The sequence below is a fragment of the Cupressus sempervirens genome, chromosome 7 (genome assembly GCF_028749045.1).
Source record: "Cupressus sempervirens isolate cs-2001-9-10 chromosome 7, ASM2874904v1, whole genome shotgun sequence".
NCBI classification, from domain to species: domain Eukaryota; kingdom Viridiplantae; phylum Streptophyta; class Pinopsida; order Cupressales; family Cupressaceae; genus Cupressus; species Cupressus sempervirens.
This window is the reverse complement of record NC_143124.1, coordinates 917,571,749-917,597,075: the sequence shown is the minus strand read 5'-3', so window position 1 is coordinate 917,597,075 and position 25,327 is coordinate 917,571,749. Positions and strand designations below refer to the sequence as shown.

At 35.9% G+C, this 25,327-nt stretch overlaps 1 pseudogene; it reads right to left on the bottom strand.

Moving 5' to 3' along the window:
- Nucleotides 1–2,546: 2,546 nt before the first annotated feature.
- LOC149550525 (acyltransferase GLAUCE-like) lies at nucleotides 2,547–25,327 on the bottom strand (annotated as a pseudogene).

The following is a 25,327-nucleotide window of genomic DNA, read 5'->3' as shown; positions in this document are numbered from 1 at the left end:
GATACATACAATTGGGGGAGTATTGGTAATTAGGGGAGTGGATGTGGCAGTAATACATACATGGGCAACAACTGACTCATTTCCCCTAATGGATATGAAAGAGATTGAAGGATTGTGAAGAATAGAATCTAGAAGACCAACTAAATGCCCCAAAAAAGAGATATTGAATCAATTCAAAATAGGCATTGGTCAGTGATAAATTTGGACTTTACATTATGCAAAGTGATAGTTTATAATGCTTTGACACTCTAAAAATCTACATATTTTTTGACAAGTTCATGTTGCATGAATATTTCCACACATCATGTGCTCAATAGTTCATGCGGTCAAGATTCCAAAGCTGACAATTAGGAGGCATAGTGAGTGAGCGTAGGTCGAAGATGTAGATTTTGATTTTTAGATTAAGTTGGGGGTAATATTTAATGGTAATTTAAATTAAGGTACAAATTTGAGCCACTAAAATTATATATGATAACATTTTATATTAATACAATATGTTATATTATATATTTAATATAATTTGTTTGATTGGTAAATTGCAAAGATTTATAACCCAACCCTTGCTTCAGATGAGACTATAATTAGGAAGCCTCAATCCTAATATTAATGCATGACCATTTTATCCCTCTTACACATACTTATTTTTACCACCATAATCTTTTACACCATGGTAACTACATCCATAACCACCACCACTTTTCCACCCTCCATCAAAAGTTCAGAATTGTAACCTCATCCACCATGTTCATCTCCTATGACCAAAATAATTATAGCTATCATTACCTCAACATCATAATGTACACTACCACATGAATTATAGTATCCATAGCCACCACAACTACCACCACCACCTCTTCTATCTTCTTTAAGCCCATATTCTTTCTATTCTCCTTTGACATCTTCACTGCTATCTCTCATCATCTTCTTCTTCTTATTCCTCTCTTCATCTTTCACAAAATTTAAACCTCCATGAAACCATTAACAATACCACTTTTTCATCATTAAATTATGTACTCAACTCCATGTGTATGTGTGCATGTATATATATATATATATATATATATATATATATATATGATGACTCCATCTCACAAAGACCCTCATGTGTGTCCTTCCTTCTCAAACTCTCCCTCTAGGCATTTGGTAATAGTAAATTCCATGCAAAGGTCCACATCAATGGTGTCTGAATTTCATATAGAAGGTTTAGAGATGTGGAGGTTAATGAATAAATGCCAAACATGATCACTTCTAGGAATCTCAATGATGAAAAGTAGTGCATTAACAAATTACTCTCACCACTACATATGGATTAGCAAAAAAGGGAAGAAGAAAAAAAGTACAATTAGAGATCAATATCTATCCATTTGTTAAATGGTTTTTCATTTTGTAATTTGATTCCCAAGGTAAGGATTTGATTCTAAATACTAGTCCATGGTTATTCAAGGATATTTCCTATGTATAAAGCCATGGCTTCCTTCATTTGATCATCAAACTAATATGTTCTCCTCCACCTATTTCTACCTTAATTCCTTCTACAATTTTGGGAAGTTAATTTCTTCAAGTCCATTGGTAATAACTTGGAAAAATACCATAACATTTTAAAGAAAACAATCAACTAGGAAAGCTTAACTTGTTCTTAGCTGTGTGTAGAAATGGACTCAGTAAAAGGCCTCCTTGCTAAAATATTTCTAAAGTTAGCAAAAAAATGATGGATAAAACTGATAGATTATGAAGAGATCACTTTCCTTGTGTAGATAATGCTTCTCAACCTATTAGAGTAAATAATTATTTATTTATTCTATTACTTAAGCTTACTTAGGTAAATGCATTTATTTAATACTTATTATTTAATGCATGTTGTGGTTAGTTGTTGACAACACGAGAGATTGTTCCCTTCTAGCATGTTCCACCTTTTGTGGATGTGTGCTGAGTTGTCATCCTTATCTTCTACCACCTTCCAACTTGTTCTACAAGCTTCCATGAGCTCTTTATAAGCGGGCTCTCTCATTGTATTTTCATCACATTGTGCATATTGTAAATACATTTCTTCTTGTGTTTGAATATGTGGTCTCTCATGTTCGTTTAGGGTTTTTCTCTTGCTCCATGCTCTTCCTCTTCTTGGCTTCTTTTTGATAGGTTCTCGCATGTAGGTGATCTTGGGCATCTTAAGAGTTGGCTTTCCTCAACTCCAACATGGTATCTGAGCCTTCCTGCTACTTCTTGTTCAGAGGATTTTTGAATCTGTGATTTGAAGTCACAAACCCTAGTTTGTTTGTGCAATTTTTCTTCAAATCAGGGGTAGAGAAATTTTTCAGAGTATTTTCAGCCCAAATAGAAACCGCCATTGGATTCGAAAGGCCGTTTGTAGTCAGGATTCATATAAAGCTTTTTGATTTTGGACACAGGGCATTTTTGAAGAATTTTTGAAGCCTCCAAGTCATTGTCGTACGAACTGTACAGACGCAGGGTCGAATTTTTTTTTATTTTAAAAGTGACCACCGTAGCAGCGCCGAAGTGCCACTCATTGGCCATCTCAAAACCACCGTCTACCGTAGAAAGGCTGCGGCCCGGCTGCCTTCTTGGTGCAACCCTCCTGCACCGCCCCACCGGTATCTCCGCTTTGCACTGCTGGCAGTGATGCCCGTTTGCACCACTCTGCCCCTCTGCCTATGGCCATAGCCACCGATGTCTTCGCCTTGGTCCTCCATCGCCACCCTGCTCCTTGCAAACTTAGTGCCAGCAGGGACGCACAAGTGTCAACTATGCATCATTAGCTTTGGAGTACAGTCAGTATCATAGTCTGCGCAATTGGCAGCCCGAGCAGTCAGTTTAAGATTGACATGTGGTAGGTCTGCCACGTGGCCCCTGCCACATCATCCACTTCCCCATGTGGCATCCACTTGATCCACATGCCCATGGATGACTGACATATCACAAAGCTAAGGAGATTCTACCTCCTCGATACAAACAGTTTGGCCCAACAACCTTTGTATCCTCAAACTCCCTCTTCATGAGGTGCTCACTCCAAATATCAACAATTGGTTACATAAGGATGCACCTCCAAAAAATCAAGCACACCTTGATCACCTCAGCCAAAAGTATTCTCAAGAACATAAGCTCATCACTGAAAAATGGAACTATCAAGGTGGTGGTCTAGGACAAGAAGAAAGAGGCATGTAGTGCCCTATCGACGCACACAAGTGGGAATCAAAGTCAAGTCTTGGCTTTGGCATACCCACAACTGGGGGCACCAATGAGAACGGTCATGCTTTTTTGAACATTCACCTCAACCTTGTCAAAATTGAAGACATTCTTGAGGAAGTTGAAAAGAGAGCCTACGATGATATCCTAGACCAAATCTTCCTCGGAGACTCTATTCTCCAAGAACTATCCATCCACCTCATTGATGTACCACTCGCCCATCCACAACTCATAGATTGGGACCAACTAAGCATCATACACATTGATGAGTTCACATCAGAGGAAGCACTTCTAAGATTCATTGGAGCTGAAATGCCTCAGAAGAAAAAAAAGCCAGACTCAGCATATATCTATAAGCTAGATCCCAAGGGGTATTTTGGAGAAAATCCCCAACCTAGTTTCGATACACCAAAAATTGGAACTAAGGCAAATTTGAGACTAGCTAAGGTAGCAAAGAGAACCCCTCAGCAAGAAAATCCACAACCAGAAGCAGAACATGAGGATTTAGCACTGCCTCCTCAAGATAATCGACCAGAGGTGTCTTCTATTCTAATTGAGGATACTAGAGAAGTCAACATCGATTCTTTAGAGATCCCTAGATTTGTTCACATTGTTGCATCCCTATCACAAGGCCAAGCTGACCTCCTCTTTGAGGTCTTAAGAGAGAACATTGGCCAATTTGCATGGTCATATCAGGACATGCCAGGACTTGATCCAAAGCTTGTAGTTCATCATCTTGCAGTCGATCCAAAGATCAAGCCTGTCAGACAAAAGCTTAGAAAAATGCACCCTAAGGTGGCATTACTGGTCAAAGTTAAATTAGAAAGAATGTTAGCTGCTAAGGTTATCTGACCTATCAACTACTCAAAGTGGATCTCCAACATGGTCCCCGTCACTAAACCTTCCAGTGACATCAGAATCTGCACTGATTTTAGAGATCTTAACAAAGCTTGTCCAAAAGATGATTTTCCCTTGCCCAACATAGATATGATTGTAGATCTTACAGCTGGACATGAAATTTTGTCCCTCATGGATGGATTTTCTCAGTACAATCAAATCAAGATTGCAGAAGAGGATTAGCATAAAACAGCATTCACTACCCCTTGGAGAACCTTTTGCTACAACATGATGCCTTTTGGCCTAAAGAATGTTGGGGCTACCTATCAAAGAGCTATGACAGCCATTTTTCATGATCTCATCCATAGCATTTTGGAGGATTATGTGGATGATATCTTGGTCAAATCTCATACCTTCATGGATCATCTTGCTGACCTAGAGAAAGTCTTTGATAAGTTAGCCAAATATCATCTCATGCTGAATCCCAAGAAGTGTGTCTTTGGGGTCACATCTGGCAAGCTTCTAGGCTTTATAGTTTCTAAACGAGGTATAAAGATCGATCTCAAGAAGGTCAAGGCTATCTTAGACATGCCTCCTCCCCAAACACTATGATAGCTTTTCTCTCTTTAGGGAAAGCTTCAATCCATCCGGCGCTTCATCCCCTAGCTTGTAGATAAGTGTATGCCATTTACACATTTACTAAAGAAGGATGAAAACTTCAAGTGGGATCCTTTATGTCAATGCAACTTCGATCAAATCAAGTAGTATCTCACCAATCCCCCTATCTTGGTTCCACCAGTTCCTGGTTGTCCCCTGATTTTGTACATATCAGCAACACCTACTGCTCTAGGGGCACCTCTAGCACAACACGATGACTAGGGCAGAGAAAGAGCCATCTACTACATTAGTAGAACCCTAATTGGTTATGAACTCAATTACACTCCTATGGAAAAAGCTCATTTGGCAGTTGTTTTCTCAACTCAAAAGCTTCGCCATTACATGCTAAGTCATACCATCCAACTAGTCTCCAAGATCGACCCTCTCAAGTATATGCTCTCCGGAATAGCACTTACAGGCCGTTTGGCCAAATGGGTTATGCTCCTTAGTGAATTTGACATCCAGTATGTGGATAGAAAGGAAATCAAAGGGCAAGCTATAGCAGATCACCTAACTAATGCACCTCTAATAGATGCTTATCCTTTGATCATAGAATTTCTAGATGAGCATATCTATCTAATTGAAGAAAAACCTACATGGAAACTTTATTTTGATGGTTCATACACATCTCGTAGATCAAGGGCAAGAATATTTTTGGTCACACCTCAAGGAGATTACATTCCAAAAGCCTTCAAGCTACAATTCCCTAGCACCAACAATATAGCTAAATATGAGGCTCTCATAGCAAGATTAAAGATAGTTGCAAAATGGAACATCACTGAGTTACAAATCTTTGATGATTCTCAGCTCATCATCAAGCAAGCCCTAAATGAATATCAAACCAAAGATGAAAAGCAATTACCCTACAAAGAGCTAGTTGATCAGCTAACCCATCATTTTACAAAGCTTCAGTTTACACAAGTGCCTTGAATCCAGAAGAAAGCAACATATACTATGGCTATTATCGGCTTGCTCTTGGAAATTCCCCAAGTAGCTACACAGTATGAGTTTTTAGTCGAGCAACTCCTCACACCTGCCTATGTGAATGAGGATTCAAACTGTGTTTGCATCTTGGTCGGTCCCCAATCCCCTTGGTACCATGAGATTTAAACTTATCTTAACAATGGTATCATATCCCCTCACCTCACACGTACTCAACGCCAAAACTTCATTCCAAAATCATCCCGCTATGTTATCATAGCAAATACCCTATATTTTTGGGGTTATCATGATACTCTCTCTTGATGTTTAGATGAAAATGAGGCTATGATGGTGTTAAAAGAAGTACACTTTGAACTTTGCAGTGCCCACACAAGTGGTATTTTCCTAGCACGAAAAATCCTTAGAGCAGGCTACTATTGGCCTACCATTGAAGAAGACTCCTATGACTTTGTCAGAAAGTATCTCCCATGTCAGTAGCACGCAAATGTTGTGCACGCTCCAGCACAGGATCTACAGCCTATTGCACCACCTTGGCCTTTCGCTTATAGGGACCTTGATCTAGTTGGAACTATCACACCCCTCTCATCTGATGAACATAAATGGGTAATAATAGCTACAGACTATTTCACTAAGTGGATGGAAGCAGTCCCCCTAGTCTCAGCTACAGGAGTTCAGGTCACCAAGTTCATGTTGTACCACATTGTTTGTCGCTTCAGCATCCCATCCACCATCTTCACCGACCACAGAGGTAACTTTAAAAATCTCAACATGGAGGAATTATGCACTTCCCTCCACATCCATCACCACTTTTCTAGCCCATATTTCCCACAAGGTAACGGCTAGGAAGAGGTAACTAACAAAACCCTCCTCAAAATCTTAAAGAAAGTTGTCAATGATTCTGGCCGTGATTAGCACATACAAATAAATCCAGCCCTATGAGCCTATCAAACTTCCTTCCGCACATCCACAAGCACAACTCAATACTCCTTAGTCTATGGTGCTGAAGTGGTACTACCTATAGAGGTTGAACTTCCCTCCTAGTGCATATCTTTGCAAGGGCAAATATCAAATGAAGAATACAGAGTAGCTTGGCTCACCCAGCTAGATCTCTTAGACAAGAAGCGACAAAAAGCCTATGATCATCTCACAGTCTATCAAACTCATCTCAAAAAGAATTTCAACAAGAAGGTGCCTCCACGACACTTTCAGCTGGGTGACATGGTCCTCAAAGAAAACATGAAAGTCCAAGCAGACCGAGAAAAGAAAGGCAAGTTTGAACCTACATGGCTTGGTCCTTATATTGTCACCACATCCTTTGGCTCTGGAGCCTATCAGCTATCTACACCAAAAGAAGAACTCTTGAATGATCCTACTAACATCATTCATCTCAAGAAGTTCTATGCTTGAAGATCCTTGGTATATCCAGCTTTTGAAAAATACAAAAAAAAATAGTAAAGAGAAATAAGCATCCAATGATGAAAATTTGGCAATTCAAGTGCCTTGGATAGGTACCTTGGTGAAAACCAGGTAATTCAAGCACCTTGTGTACTAAGACTAATCCATTATCTATCACTATCTCTTCCCTCACCTATTCACCCACCATCCCATAGCACACCTGCTTGTTGCCTTGGTGTTCCAACCAAATATCCAAAAATCTGATGAAGCTTGTAAATACCTCCTATACTGCTTGTAAATCTTGTACCTCAGCTTGTAACTCTTGTACCAAAGCTTGTCTTATACCTTGTAAATCTTGTACCATACCTTGTATATCCAAATCTTGTCCAAAGCTTGTACCATATTCTAGCTTGTAAATAATCTTGTATCCTAGCTTGTATCCTATCACATGCACACAAAGAACCCCATTTTTACTTAAGCTTTTCACACACCATCTACCTATTCACCTATCAACTATTACAAACATCCCACCCTTCACAAACATTTCCATCTCACAAAACCAAAACATGAACAACCTTGTACATTTGTAACCTATCTTGGTCTGTCAGCTTGTACATCCTCTTTAGCTTAGTACCATTGTATCTATCCAATTTTCATGTCAGTTCCTCCTTGATCAGCATCTTGCACACATCACACAACCCTTGGTTAGCTATTCCAATGCATCCTTTAGCTAGATCTCCTATCACCAAAGTGTTATTTTTCTTAGTTCAACTTGCCAAATGCATCACTCATCCAGATCCATCAGCTTAGGTGCTCTTCGATAGATCCTTGCAAGATATAGCTTTCCTCATGTTTGATTTTGGTCTGTTAGTACCTCCTCCCACCCATCTCATTGGCAAATAGTTCTCTTTTGGATTTTCACTTTCTTTTGATTTGGAATCTTCCCTTTTGGGTCTTGAAGTATCTTTTCCAAAAAATCTTTTTGTTCCCTCCTCAAAGTTGCCACGATCTTCCATATCATGTATACTACGAATGGGGCAATCTAAGCATAAGGTCTTGATCAGGTCTTTTGTTTGTTTTTCTTTTTTGCTTGTGGGTTACCTAGTGTCAATTCCACTCTGATTCTTTTGAGATTCATGTGTGATGCTGGGGCAATCCTTGCGTGTTTTTTTTGAGTCAGTTTGCCAATCCTCTGGACAGTTGGTGAAAAGGCCTTGATGTTCTTGGTAACCTTGGCAATTAACCAATAGTCCTATAGAAAATCTAGTGCTCAACTTTATGGTGGTACTTCTCTTTGAAGTATCCCCCCACTCAAAAAGCTTCAATGGTTTCCTTTCATCTCCATTATCCCCCATCCATATCTAGCATCTGTCTCTCCTACCCCAACTTATGCATCAGTATCTCTTTGAATCAATCTTCACTTTTAGCTTTAGGGATCCACAATCCTAGTCTTCGGGATCCACCAATCCAATCCAATCAATCCACCAAACCTAATCTTTCGAGATCCACAATCCTAGTCCTAGAGATCTCCAAAACCCATCTTCCGCCAATCTGACTCTTTGAAACCTTGTTGCATCAGCTTTTTCATCCCATCATCCATCTCACTATCTTGGATTCCTTTTTATAGTGCTCTACTCCATCCTTCACCTTCCCTAAAGTCTTAAGCTTGCTTCCTCTTGTGCCTTTGATTCCTCCCTTTATCATTCTCCCATAGTGAGAGTTTGAGCTAATTCAGCCCCTTCTCTTTTGCCAACCTGCGTCTCCCTGCTCATCCCATATTCTTGTATTTTTCAAGAAGTCGTCGAGCCTCACTTTCTCTCTCCACCATCTTCTTGAGGAGGCATCATTTAATTCTAGTCTCTCCTCTTCTTATCCAAGACTAGGGCAACCTTGTTGCTAAAACATCTTCCTTGTGTCGTCTTCATTTGACCTTCTTTGAAATAGTGTTGTCTCAACACTATGTCAAAGAGGGGCAAAACGTACACACCTAAATTTGATTACACCGCTTTGGTAATCTAATTTAGCCATCTCTAAAGGCATCATTAATTAAATTCTTATTTAATTAATCCTTTGCCATCCTCTAGCTGATTAATTTAATTAATCATCTATAGTCCTAATTGATAAATCAAATAACCCATTCTTTATTAATTAATCCTATTCTTCTATCTAATTCCAAAACCCTCATTTATTAAATAAATCTATTTGATAAATAAAGCCCTCAAATCTAATAACCCCTAAACTATCCTGACCCTCTTTTTAGCCTAATCCGCCCCATCCACCCATACTAACCAAGCTTAGCCACTAACTCACCAACCCTCATTGAATGCCATCCACTTGCACATCTCTAACATCCCTAATCTAATCCTAAACCCAAGCCTAATCCACCGCCTAATGTTGTCACATCCTCTAAGCAAGCTTAAGACTTTTCTAAGCCAAGAAAAGTCAACAATCTCAACTCCTTCCAAAATATCCCAACCACCTAACAATTAATGCTCTTACAAAGGCCATAAAGACTCTTACAAGCCCATTCATTACTCTTACAAGCTATTGATGAGGGTCTTTATGAAGATATTATCCTTTGAGCCTCCTTTGTTGACTCATCCTTGCCTTTTCCTCTATCCACTCACCTTGTGACATGTGTCACTCCCTGATTGACTATAAGGAAGCACAATCCATGTGCTCTCCTCTCATGCAATCTAAGCCCTCCATAACCATTTCCCCATCCTTGCATCTTAGCCCTCAAACCCTCAAGCCCTTTGCCTATAAATTGAATCCCCTCCCAAGACATTTCATCACAATCCTTGAGTTAAAGTTATAATGCTAGTTTGAGAAACCAAAGCCCTTAACCATACCCTTATGATGCCAAATTGAGAGCTCACAAAGCTACCAATTTGTCATTTTCCATCTCCGTTGAAGCTAGTTTTGAGAACCTTGAGCATACATAACAAATCTAAGCAAATAGACTCATCCCTAAATCAAGTGACCATCCTCATTGGGAGAGCCATTCTATAGCTCATATTCTCATTTGAGAGTTTCACTTTGTCTCTCATATATGTTATGATTTTTATGCTAGTTAATGCTTTGTTCTCTTAATAGATTAGTATTTCTTGCTAACATATTTCTCATATACACTAAGTGACAAAATGGGTGAATCAAAATTGTTGGTTCCTACCTAACCCTACCTCACCTAAGTCTTCTTAAGGAGGGAAAACCCTCAAGGGTTTTCAATGTGTAGATGAGAAGAGAAGGGAGAATGCTAAGTACAAAGAGAGCATTCATGTTGACTATGGAGGTTATGATCATGTTATGAATTACACAATCAGTTAGAGAGAATAAAGGAAAGTAGTTAAAGGACATAATGATACATATGATTAGGAGGATCAAGTATACATTAGGAAAGAGGAGATCTGGTATGTAGCAGAGAGGTGCTAACCAAAGGATCAAGGTTGAAACATTTTAATAGGAAAATCAGTGAAAATCTCTTAACCGAGTAGTCTTAGTAGGCTTTTGTAAATCCTTTAACAAGGTGCTTACTTTATTGTAAGTTGAAGTCCTCTAACCAAGCACACTTCTAATAGGGTGTTGAAATTCTTTAATATGGTAAGACTTAATAGTCTTTGTAAGCATTTAATAGGGTAGACCTTTCATAGGGTAGATCATAGTTTATGATCAAACAATTGTAACCTTCATTGGATGCACTTTACAACTGCATTAGTGAAGAATTGTGGTTCTCATCCCCACTCTAGTTTTACCTTCTCATTGGAGGGTTTATGGGTAAGAAGTTTACTATGTTATGTTTTATTTTTTTCACGCTATGAATTAACATGTTTAGTTTTTTATTTTGATTTACACGCAAATTATGAGATGGATGTATGGTGAATGTTTTATGGTTAAATTTTTGAAGTGTTGATTCACCACCACCCTCTTAGAGTTTACTTTCCCATTGTTAATTCCAATAATATTGTCTCTAATGCTCAATCATAACCATTCTTCCTATTTTTGCTTGATCTTAACTAAACTTGACTCCTTCTATATGACTGAGCAACTATGTGCTTTGTCTACTTGATATTCACTATACATAACTTATAGTAAAAGTACTCAGCAACCAAAGACTTTCTTAGCTCCTATAGAGATCAACTTATACATTATTATTTACAAGTATTTATATGACTCAGCCTATATAGAGTAACTCAGTCACAGTGATGACTGACTAACTCTGCCTTATATACGACTAAGTGTTTGACACTAATAGGCAAAAAGACTTAGAGATACCTACAATTGGGGGAGTATTAGTAATTAGGGGAGTGGATGTGGCAGTAATGCATACATGGGAAACAACTGACTCATTTCCCCTAATGGATATGAAAGAGATTGAAGGATTGTGAAGAGTAGAATCTAGAAGACCAACTAAATGCCCCAAAAAAGAGATATTGAATCAATTCAAAATAGGCATTGGTCAGTGATAAATTTTGACTTTACATTATGAAAAGTGATAGTTTATAATCCTTTGAAACTCTAAAAATCTACATATTTTTTGAAAAGTTCATGTTGCATGAATATTTCCACACATCATGTGCTCAACAGTTCATGCGGTCAAGATTCCAAAGCTGACAATTAGGAGGCATAGTGAGTGAGTGTAGGTCGAAGATGTAGATTTTGATTTTTAGATTAAGTTGGGGTTAATATTTAATGGTAATTTAAATTAAGGTACAAATTTGAGCCACTAAAATTATATATGATAACATTTTATATTAATACAATATGTTATATTATATATTTAATATAATTTGTTTGATTGGTAAACTGCAAAGATTTATAACCCAACCCTTGCTTCAGATGAGACTATAATTAGGAAGCCTCAATCCTAATATTAATGCATGACCATTTTACCCCTCTTACACATAATTATTTTTACCACCATAATCTTTTCCACCATGGTCACTACATCCATAACCACCACCACTTTTCCACCCTCCATCAAAAGTTCAGAATTGTAACATCATCCACCATGTTCATCTCCTATGACCAAAATAATTATAGCTATCATTACCTCAACATCATAATGTACACTACCACATGAATTATAGTATCCATAGCCACCACAACTACCACCACCACCTCTTCTATCTTCTTTAAGCCCATATTCTTTCTATTCTCCTTTGACATCTTCACTGCTATCTCTCATCATCTTCTTCTTCTTATTCCTCTCTTCATCTTTCACAAAATTTAAACCTCCATGAAACAATTAACAATACCACTTTTTCATCATTACATTATGTACTCAACTCCATGTGTATGTTTTCATGTATATATATATATATATATATATATATATATATATATATATATATATATATATATATATATGATGACTCCATCTCACAAAGACCCTCATGTGTGTCCTTCCTTCTCAAACTCTCCCTCTAGGAATTTGGTAATAGTAAATTCCACGTAAAGGTCCACATCAATGGTGTCTGAATTTCATATAGAAGGTTTAGAGATGTGGAGGTTAAAGAAGAAATGCCAAAGATGATCACTTCTAGGAATCTCAATGATGAAAAGTAGTGCATTAACAAATTACTCTCACCACTACCTATGGATTAGCAAAAAAGGGAAGAAGAAAAAAAGTACAATTAGAGATCAATATCTATCCATTTGTTAAATGGTTTGTCATTTTGTAATGTGATTCCCAAGGTAAGGATTTGATTCTCAATACTAGTCCATGGTTATTCAAGGATATTTCCTATGTATAAAGTCATGGCTTCCTTCATTTGATCATCAAACTAATAGATTCTCCTCCACCTATTTCTACCTTAATTCCTTCTACAATTTTGGGAAGTTAATTTCTTCAAGTCCAGTCGTAATAACTTGGAAAAATACCATAACATTTTAAAGAAAACAATCAACTAGGAAAGCTTAACTTGTTCTTAGCTGTGTGTAGAAATGGACTCAGTAAAAGGCCTCCTTGCTAAAATATTTCTAAAGTTAGCAAAAAAATGATGGATAAAACTAATAGATTATGAAGAGATCACTTTCCTTGTGTAGATAATGCTTCTCAACCTATTAGAGTAAATAATTAATTATTTATTCTATTACTTAAGCTTACTTAGGTAAATGCATTTATTTAATACTTATTATTTAATGCATGTTGTGGTTAGTTGTTGACAACACGGGAGATTGTTCCCTTCTAGCATGTTCCACCTTTTGTGGATGTGTGCTGAGTTGTCATCCTTATCTTCTACCACCTTCCAACTTGTTCTACAAGCTTCCATGAGCTCTTTATAAGCGGGCTCTCTCATTGCATTTTCATCACATTGTGCATATTGTAAATACATTTCTTCTTGTGTTTGAATATGTGGTCTCTCATGTTCGTTTAGGGTTTTTCCCTTGCTCCATGCTCTTCCTCTTCTTGGCTTCTTTTTGATAGGTTCTCGCATGTAGGTGATCTTGGGCGTCTTCAGAGTTGGATTTCCTCAACTCCAACATGGTATCTGAGCCTTCTTGTTGCTTCTTGTTCAACGGATTTTTGAATCCATGATTTAAAGTCATAAACCCTAGTTTGTTTGTGCAATTTTTCTTCAAATAAGGGGTAGAGAAATTTTTCAGAGCATTTTCAGCCCAAATAGAAACCGCCATTGGATTCGAAAGGTCGTTTGCAGTCAGGATTCATATAAAGCTTTTCGATTTTGGACACAGGGCATTTTTGAAGAATTTTTGAAGCCTCCAAGTCACTGTCGTACGAACTGTACAGACGCAGGTTCAAATTTTTTTTTTTTTTTAAAGTGACCGTCGTAGCAGCGTCGAAGTGCCACTCGGCGGCCACCTCAAAACCACTGTCTACCGTAGAAAGGTTGCAACCTGGCTGCCTTCCCGGTGCAACCCTCCTGCGCCACCCCACCGGTATCTCCACTTTGCGCTGCTGGCAGTGATGCCCGTTTGCACCACTCTGCTCCTCTACCTATGGCCATAGCCACCGACGTCTTCGCCCTGGTCCTCCATCGCCACCCTGCTCCTTGCAGACTCAGTGCCAGGAGGGACGCACAAGTGTTAACTCTACGTCATTAGCTTTGGAGTATAGTCAGTATCGTAGTTTGCGCAATTGGTAGCTCGAGCAGTCAATTTATGATTGACATGTGGTAGGTCTACCATGTGGCATTTTGCCACGTGGCCCCTGCCACATCATCCACTTCACCATGTGGCATCCACGTGGCACTTCCACGTGGCTTTCTTTTTTTTCGGTACGACCATGTGGCCATCAATTTTAAACCAGTAGTTTGCTGATGTCATCATGACATCAGCGTGATGTCAGCGCATCATCCCTCTTGCACATCTCCAGGGTCACTTTTGGACCTACCTGTGGTTTTTTGGCCATAACTTTTGCATACGAAGGTATTTTTCCAATCTGAAAGAAGTGTCGAAAAGCTAGTTCTGAGATGGAGACTTTGGTGTAGGTATTTTTAGGTTTTGATTATTTTTTGTTGCCTTTTTTTTAGTTAAATTTTGTAGTTGTGTTTTTGACTCTGGCAAGCATATCTTTTACATCCCATGCCTATTTTTTGAAAACTTTATATTTTTGGAACGCTGGTTTTATCACCTTTTCAGAAATATAGTCCTTTTTTTTTCATTTTTGGCCCATGCTCTTTCTATCATAGTTTTAGCTACATGGTGGATATTTTGAGTGTTTTAGGCCCGAGGATCATTTTCCTAGCATGGTTTCCTTTGTTTTTGGCTATACTTTCTTTTGTTGCAGCTCATTTTCAGTTTTCATCATTGTAGCTATCATTTTGAAGCACTTTAATGTATCACACTAAGATAAAGTGCCACTTTTGCATTCTAGGAGTCATGAACGTTGTTTTGAGTCAATTGTACATGCACTATTTTTTATAAAGCACCATGGGGGGATTGTTGTTTGCTGTTTGAGGCAATCTCCCTTTGTCAAGTAAGTGTCCCTTCCATGACATTAGCCCCATGTAGAGTCAGTTTGACTGTGTCTTTATAGGTGTCTATACCTATTTTCCTCTCTTGTCATTCTTGGTTCGTCTGCAGGAGACTATGGCCCACCTTCTCAGTTGCTTGTCATCACACCCCGTCTGCATTAAGGGGGCGTTATCCTGTTGTTCTAATGCATCCGTGTTTTGATGGTTTGATAGTGTGAACTATGTATTCAGTGGTTGATCCTATATACAAGGCGATTGCAGTGGCTGGCTACCTATGCATTTCAGTGAGATGGATCATCTACCATATAGACATGCTCGGTTCGTACCTTCTTCTTCCATGGAGGTTCTTTAGATTAGCAGTTTGATAGATTTGCGGCATTGATCACTCCTTGTTCCTTTTTTAGGGGACATTTTCCCTTGTTGGAGGCTTCTTCAGTTCTTCACTAGGATTACCTCTTTTTGGGGGAGGGTTTTTCCCACATGGTTTTCTCTCTTTCCCCATTTTTAGAAGTTGCATTTTCTTGCATTGTACTTGGGTACCTAAAATGGCCTCATTGCTGGGACCCATTCTGCATTCATCTTAGTTTTGTGAGCTTAAGGCATTTCCCTAAGTTGCACTTAAGGAGTGGTGTTAGAGTAAATAATTAATTAATTATTAATTATTTATTCTATTACTTAAGCTTACTTAGGTAAATGCATTTATTTAATACTTAGTATTTAATGCATGTTGTAGTTAGTTGTTGACAACACGGGAGTTTGTTCCCTTCTAGCATGTTCCACCTTTTGTGGATGTGTGTTGAGTTGTCATCCTTATCTTCTACCACCTTCCAGCTTGTTCTACAAGCTTCCATGAGCTCTTTATAAGTGGGCTCTCTCATTGTATTTTCATCACATTGTGCATAGTGTAAATACATTTCTTCTTGTGTTTGAATATGTGGTCTCTCATGTCCGTTTAGGGTTTTTCCCTTGCTCCATGCTCTTCCTCTTCTTGGCTTCTCTTTGATAGGTTCTTGCATGCAGGTGATCTTGGGCGTCTTCGGAGTTGGCTTTCCTCAACTCCAACACAACCAACCATCTAACCTTCCAATGTAAAATGATGCAACAACAAAATTGATGTCTATAATTAAACATAGAGAAAAATAAGTAAAAATAATTGACCTCAATCATAATAAAATCTATATTCAATATCCCTATAGTAGTGATCAAATCTGAATAAGAGCTCTAAATCCTAATTGTAGAGAATAAATTGAGAACTTAATTGTTCTTGCCAATTCAACACCAATCCATGAAATTTATATGTTCACTCATTTTCATTAGAAAAAGTAACAACCACACATTATTGATTTGGGAGTATTTTATGATAGTTAATGAATCTATAAGCTAGGCAAATATAATTTTCCCATAGCAAAATCTAATAAAAATTAAAATGAATATATTTGATTTTTTTTGTGCATTTGCATTCAAAATTTGATGTTTTTCTTTTCTATTGAATATACGCAACTTAAAATAGTATAATGCACTATAGTATAGAATTTATCATATGCAAAAATGTTATGTAGCATGCAAATGTGTAGGCATAAGGGCTAAGGAGGCAAGCTTATACCTTAAATTTAGAGTATTCTCTATATCATTGGAACACTAAATCAACTTTTTTAGGGGCTCAATCCATCTTTGTGAACTTTTTCCATATTTTAAGAAATTATGTTTAAGTGATTTCAAGCTGAATGAATAAGTTTGTTATCAGTGTTTGCAAATATGCTTACTGCTATAACTAGTAGTATATGTGTTCAATAATAAAATTATTTTTCGATATAATTTAATGAGAATAGATTAAATTATAACCAATTTTCAATTTAAGTAAAATATAATATAATAAATATTTTAAATAAAGTAAAAAATATTATTTATTTGTATTCAATTTATCATATATAAGTAAAATGATCATAAAAAAACCTCCATGTAAAAATCTATTATGAATATTTAATAGCAAAATAACATAAAAATTTGTCTGAATAAAAATAAGAGCAAAAAAAAAAAAAAAAATTATAAAAACTAAAGTAATTTAAAAAATAAACTAAAATAATTTTAAAAACTAAATTAAATCATTTTTAAAAAACTAAAATCAATAGATTACTTGTTATTTCTGAAATCATATGCTAATTTCTAAAAAACAACAATGAGAATTTTTTTAAAAAATAACTTAAGTTTAACGCAATGTTGAATCTAATGTTTACAAAATAGGGTACGTCTGGTACTGCAGTGACAAAATTCAAAGGAAATAAAATAGAATACATTGGGTATTGTAGCATTTGATGGGTTTGCTTTGCTACAATTATATAATTAGATATTTGGAATGTTAGAGTTGAGGATCTCGACACTAATAGATAGCTATTAAACTAGCAGTCACATGCTTTTGTGCATGCAACTATGAGCCAATAGTAAATATAATTTTTTTAAGAGTATAAATACCCACTTTCTGAAAAGGATTTTTTTCTCAAAACAATAATGACTTAAGTGAGTGAGAAATTAAGTTTCCACAATTCAAGCTAATGAACATAACATTGAAAATTTTGACAACCTACACACTAATATGAAATTATAAATTAACAATATTTTTTTAATGTTCAACTATGTTTATCTATGTTATCTTTTTAAATCGTTATTTCAAATCACACTCCAATATCTATCTTATCATAATATTCAGAAAGAGAGGAAAAAATATCACACAAGAAGTGAGTGAGGTAAGCCACCATAGCATCATGAAGCAATAAAGACACTATATTTGTCACAACTAAACATATCATGAGGAAATAAAGATGTAAAGATGTTGCATTTCTCATCACTCATGAGTATTCAATCGCAATAGTAAACTTTATTTCCAATTTAAAACACAACATGGTAATTTCAAATACATAAACAAAAAAGTTTACATTGAATAACAATACTTAGATAGGTAAAATACACATTTTCTTGAAACATGTCAAACTTATTAATCATTGTTAACTTTCAATGATCTATAAGAAAAGATTGATTATGATTAAAATTGCAAAATTATCTTAACCTCCCATTTTAGAGATCAAGTGGTCATAATAAATGAAGACAATTTAGTACTTGATAAAATACCACAAATCATTTTTCATCTAATCATTCATTAACATACAATCATGTACTAAAAATAATAAGTTTGATTGAAGGTTCCATATTATTAATGTAAATAATCTAAAACATCAAGGTGACTATTTCAATTTCTTTCTTCTAATTGCTCCAATCATTGGAATAAGTAAGAATGATAACTGAAATCTTTGGCTCTAGAACTCTAGAATGCACATAATCTAAATCATTAAAAAGTAGATAATTTATTTATTAATCCCTAAAATTGTCTACTTGGTTTTATTAAATACAAATGTGCACTTCTGGCTTTCCCATGTGACCACACATCTCAATATTTACCCATTTTAGAGAATAAACTATCATAATATAGAAATCATGAGCCTAATATTTAATAAAAAATCATAATACTCCATATAAATGAAAACTTCATGCAATGAGTATTATTTATGACTTAAAAGACTTAGCTCTAAACCCCTACTAATTTATCATGTAAATGATCCCCTTTAAAAAATACAAATTTGAAAGAAAGAAAGAAAGAAAGAAAAAACCTCCAATTTAAGGATAGTGTTTTGAAATTCAGCTCTTGAATGCAACTTAATTTTCTTATTTCCAAAATGTATGGAATCAAGTTGTAGGAGTAGTTATGCACAATATTGTTTTTGGGGGTATTTTAATGTTTTGTTATTATTAAATTTTAGGGAATATTTTAATATTTTGTTATCATTTTAGTAAAGGATTAAATAAAACCTTTACAGGTTTGGTGGTTGCCAAAAATAGTTTTTAACTATTTACCTTTGTTTATATATTCTCTCTAAAACCTCTAGGAGAGTATGATATTTTTTTTCTTTTCTATGGGAAGAAGGCTAAGAATATTGAGTGATATTGTGAAGTTATTTGCACTTTTCTCTGAATAGATGAAATAAATAATATTGTGGTGGTTTTCTATTACTTTAGTTTATTTTCTATTCACACTGAAAATTGATTAGAGATGCATATCATATTTATTGGTTTCTTTTGAATAAAATAGTAGTGGCATTTATTTTGTGTGTAGAAGTCAACGGCTAACTCAAGTAGCAGAGGAGGCTACAGTGGAAAGGGATCTAATGGAGGAAGGTCTGGTGGATTAGGTAGAGGATCCAGGTTCTTAGGAATGAAGTTCTATAATTGTGGTCAGATGGGGCACCCAAAATATAAGTGTCCACAAAGGGCATCTACTTCTCAAAATGGTGAAAGGAGGATCGCTTATGTGCAAGAAGTTCAGTTGATGATAGAGGCTGAAGGAGAAAGTCTCATGATAAGAAGCACACTTCTTAAAGAACCAGTAAAAGAAGATACCTCGCAAAGGAGGGCTCTTTTTCAAGTCCAATGCAAGGTGAAAGGAATTTTTTGCAAGGTGATAATTGATTCAAATTCCATGGATAATATCATCTCACTTGAGGCCGTAAACAAATTGAAGTTGGAGAGACTTCCACATTCTTGTCCATACAAGTTTAGTTGGTTGAACAAAGGACAACAGGAAGTTGTGAATGAGAAAGCTTGGGTAGAGTTCAATATAGGGGGATATAACGATTAAATATTGTGTGATCTTAGTCATGGATGCTTGCCACCTCTTTCTGGGAAGACCTTGGCAATTTGATAGGAAGGAATGCCATGATGGTGAGAAGAATTTATATAGCTTCCAAAAAGATGGTGTAACATACAAACTAAATTCTGAAGGAGAAGAGAAATGGGCTAGTCAAGTTGGACCATGTGTGTTGATGGTAGGTGAGGAATATTTCATTAATACTCTTGAAGAAGAATATGGAATAAGCTATGCATTGGTGTTGAAGCCTAAGGAAGATAGGAAGAAGGAACATAGAACAACATGCCCAAAAGAAGTCAAAGAGTTGTTGAACTAGTACAAGGACATCATTTTTGAGGTAATGCCTGAGTCATTGCCACTAATAAGAGAGATAAGTCACTAGATTGATTTTATTCTTGGAGTAGTGCTACCCAACAAGACAACATATAAGATGACACTGCAACAGAATGAAGAGATTGCTAGGAAAATACAAGAGTTGCTTGACAAGGGGTTGGTAAGAAAAATTCTTAGACCATGTGTCATACCCTCAATTTTGCTCCAAAGAAGGATGGTAAGTGGTGGTAGTGTATCGATTCTAGGGTCATTAATAAGATAAATATAAGATATAGATTTCCTATTCCTAGAATAGAAGATTTGTTGGATTGTTTGTGGGGAGCTTCATATTTTTCTAAAATAGATCTCAAAAGTGAGTACCATAAAATAAGGATACAAGAGGGGGATGAATGGAAGATGGCCTTTCAAACTAATGAAGAGTTGCATGAATGGTTGCTTATGCTATTTGGTTTATCTAATGCTCCTAGTACATTTATGCGACTAATGAATGAAGTTTTGTAGGACTTCATTAGGAAGTTTGTTGTTTTCTACCTTGATGACGTTTTGGTGTATACCAAGACTAAGGAAGAGCATTTGCAGCATTTGAAGATGGTTTTGTAAAGGCTATAGGAACAAAAGTTGAAGATGAACTTCGAGAAATGCGACTTTTGGAAACAAGAGTTGGTGTATCTTGGATTTGTGATATCCAAGGGAGATCTGAAAATGGATCCATCTAAAGTGGAGGGCATCATTAATTGGAAAAAATCAAAGGCTTTTGGAGAGGTTTGAATTTTCCATGGCTTGGCCACATTCTACAAGAATTTCATAAGGAACTTTAGCAACATTTGTGCACCGATTTTAGACACCATCAAAGGAGGAGGTAAAATGAAGTTTGAATGGAATAGTGCAACAAATAAGAGTTTTGAGGAACTCAAGAAAAAGGTAGCCAAGTATCCTATTCTTGTTTTACTGGATTTTAATAAAGCTTTAACAATAGAATGTGATGCTAGTGGCTTTGCAATAGGGGTTGTTCTCCATCAAGAAGGTAGACCCATTGCATTTTTCAGCAAGAAGTTGAATGAAGCAAAGAAGAAATATTCTTCTTATGATCTAGAATTTTATGCCATAGTCCAAGCATTGAAAAAATGGAGGCACTATTTGCTGCCTAAGGAGTTTATTGTGTATATTGACAATCATGCTCTTAGTTTCTTGAATGGATAGGAAAAACTCAACCATAGGCACATGAAATAGGTTGAGAGTTTGCAGGCTTATACCTTCACAATCAAGCATAAGAAGGGACAAGCCAATAAGGTGGTTGATGCACTTAGTAGGAGAGTACTAACCATGCAAGAAGTACAACTCCAAAGCATGGGTGTAGATGCATTGAAGGGAATGTATGTGGAAGATGGAGATTTCAGTGAAGCATATGAGGTTTGCACTAAGTTGAAAGATAGTTTTCATTCTGATTTTTCTGAATTCATTGTGCAAGATGGACTGTTGTTTAAGGGTAACCAACTATGTATTTCCAAATGCTCTATGCAGGATAATGTCATTAAAGAGAAACATTGCAGAGGTCTCGGTGGTCATTTTGGACTCAACAAGACATTGGAGTTAGTACAAAGATTTTATTATTGGCCCAAGATGCAAACAAACATCAAGAAGTTTGTGGAAGGTTGTCTTGTTTGTCAAAGGGAAAAGGGAGTCTCAACAAATGCTAGACTTTATCAGCCTTTACCCATACTGAATAGACATTGGGAGTGTTTGAGTATGGATTTTTGTGATGAGGTTTCCAAGGACAAAGATAGGTTATGATATTTTTTTGTGGTTGTTGATAGATTTAGCAAAATAGATCACTTTACTCCATGTAAAACCACTGATTATGCTAGTTATATTGCAAGATTTTTCTTTAAAGAAATAGTTCATATTCATGGTTTTCCATTGAGCATTGTCTCTGACAAGGACAACAAGTTTGTGGGTCACTTTTGGAGGACCCTATGGAAGAAGTTGGGCACAAATTTTTCTTTCAGTTCAGCCTATCATCCTCAAATGGATGGACAAACTAAGGTGGTTAATAGAGCCTTGGGAAACCTTTTGAGATGTTTCACACAAGAACATGGAGGTAGTTGGGATGCCATCATACCTTAGGAAGAGTTTTCATATAATGACTTGGTGAATCATAGCACGGGCATAAGTCCTTTTGAAATTGTGTATTGGAGACATCCAAGGGGAGTTTCTAAACTTAAGAATGTGGATGATTTGGGAAAAAGGAGGGGACATGTAGAATAGTTTTCTTAGGCAATGGTGGAAGTGCATGAGCACATGAGGAAAACTTTGCAACAAAATAGCCTGAAGGTGAAGGCTAAGGTAGACTTGAAGAGAAGGAATGTGTGGTTCGAAGTTGGGAATTTGGTTATGGTACACCTAAAAAAACATCGGTTACCTTAGGGTAGCCATATGAAGTTGATGATGAAGAAGAATGGACCATATGAAATTCTAGAAAAGTATGGAGAAAATGCTTACAAAGTGGCATTGCCTCCAGATGTAGCTATTTCACCTATCTTTAATGTCTCATATCTCATATTGTATAAATGGTCTAATGATGATATTGGTACTACTAAACCCACACATGAGTCAAATGAGTGGATTCAAGAATTTCTTTCTAAAGAGAAGCCACAAATGGAGTGCATCATCAATAGCAGAGAAGCCGTGAGGACAAGACACAAAGTGCACATAGAGCACTTGGTCAAGTGGAAGGGCCTTCCAGATTCTAAAGCCACTTGGTTGCTGAAATTAGAAATTTTGAGGCAAGGTGGGGATCTACAACAATTGGTCTCCAAGAGGACTTGAGACAAATTTACCCTCGAGGGTATGTTGTAGGAGTAGCTATAAACAATATTGTTTTTGGGGGGTATTTTAATGTTTTGTTATTATTAAATTTTAGGGCATATTTTAATGTTTTGTTATCACTTTAGTAAAGGATTAGATAAAACCTTTACGGGTCTAGTGGTTGCCAAAAATAGTTTTTAACTATTTACCTTTGTTTATATATTCTCTCCAAAACCTCTAGGAGAGTATGATTTTTTTTCTTTTTTGTGGAAAGAAGGCCAAGAATATTGAGTGATATTGTGAATTATTTGTACTTTTCTCTGAATAGATGAAATAAATAGTATCATGGTGGTTTCCTATTACTTTAGTTTATTTTCTATTCACACTACAAATTGATTAGAGATGCATATCATATTTATTGATTTTTTTGAATAAAATAGCAGTGGCATTTATTTTGTGTGTAGAAGTCATTGCTGCAGGAAACCAGACTCACACAAAAGCCTCTAGGAGTCAATTTGGGAAGAAATGCCTCTTTCTTGCATGAACACCATGTAAAGTGGCTTGAGTGTGGTGGAGAGCAGGTAGGAGGAATGTACAATATTTTCCCCATGGCCATTTGCAGGAATAGGCTATGAGTTGAAGAAACACATGTTTGCTAAGGCAACATCTCTATGTGCTTGTTGTGAATGTTTGGATTCAAGCCATATGGTGTTGTTCACATTTGAAGTTTTTTTCATTCATCTGATGACATTGTTGTAGATTTCTCTAGTATATTCTTCTTTCCATCTCATATCATGGGCTATTACAGACTTTCTTCTAGTTACTCCTCATCACTTTGCATCAACAATGAGGAAATAATCATATAATGGGTAGTTTTGGAAGGCTTTATGTACTCCTCATGCTCATACTCAATTTTGAAGAGAAGTTCAAGCCTTCAAACAAGTTCGATCAATAATGGGAACAAATGCTAGCTCTCCTTTCATAGCCATATTTGTGAAATTTCTTGCAAACTCTTGGAGGGCAAACCCATCCATGAGATAATGATTTACAGAGGTTCCAAGAGCAAAGGCACCACATCTAAATCGAGTTACCTACATTTCAACGTACATATTGTGAACATTAGTATATATATAAATACTTATTAAAAGATAATATAACATATATCCATGTAAGAAGAAGGGTAAAAAATTGATATGGGTAGATGGAAACATAAAATATCAATTCAAATATATAAAATCATTACATCAAAATTATAAATCACTTTATTGATAATTACTTATAGATTCTTTGTTCATAGATAGACACAAACTCTTGTCAAGATAACAATAAGACTGGTAATAGTTCTTTTTGAAGAACCACATTACAAATTACTTAAGAAGCTCAAGAATCACAACTTAGAAATCTATTTTTTTAATAAATTATATGGAAGACAAAGAGTCACAACTTAGGATTTCATATTGAATGTCCTTTTGAAATTTGAACATAAACTTAGAACTTCCAACACATAAAGTGAACATTAGAGCATCAAGCCCTTGAACTTGCAACATGTATCATGAATATCAATGCATAAATCACTAGTTAAAAGATGATACCATACATTATTATTCACAAAAGAAGTGAGGGAAGAAATTTCATTGAAACATACAATATAACAAAAAAAGAAATCATTAGATTTGCTATCTAATTACTAATATTATCAAATTATGTTTCAAGCTAGCTAACTCTACTTAAGGAAATATCATTTCGCAAGCTTATTACATAATTTAATTTGTATCTAATATTTCATTATTCTGACCAAGAATAATAATAAAGTATGATTCAGAACATTGATAGAAAAAACATTCACAAAACTCTTTTAAAGATAATTTATTTTCACGAGTCAAACATTTAATATAATTTACATCAAATATTTTATACTCTTCTCAAGAATAATTTCATTTCACTAATTCCACGACACAATATAAATTCTATCAAATATTTAACTATTCTTACATAGGAAAAATAGACACAAAGTCAAATATTAACCAAAGATGCAATACAAGTTATAACATCATTTCTATATTTGTCACCTTACCTGAAAGGATATGAGAGGCCCATCTTCTAGTGTTGGATTTGAAGAATCTAAGGGTAGGCAGAGTTGTGACAAGGCAAGATTTGGCATGGTGAGATTCCCCAAGTCTTGTAAACTGAGCTCACTCACACATATTGCAAGAGTCAGTCCTTCAGAATTAAAATCAATCTCAAACCTCTTTTCCTCTGAATTAAACATGAGTCTCCCACACATGAAGTCATAATCCACCATAATTCTACTAAGAGCTTTTGTGTGTACACCAATTATAATGTCAAATGGAATTAATGATGGAGCAAAGAAAAAGTTCACATATTTCTAAACATAATGCATAACTTGCTGATCAAAATTACTCAAAAATAATGATCTTCTCTCTTTGATATTCTCTGGTTGTACAACTTTAAAATTCTTCCTTTTAATTTGAAGATCAGACAGTGAAGAAACAATAGATGGTGTCAT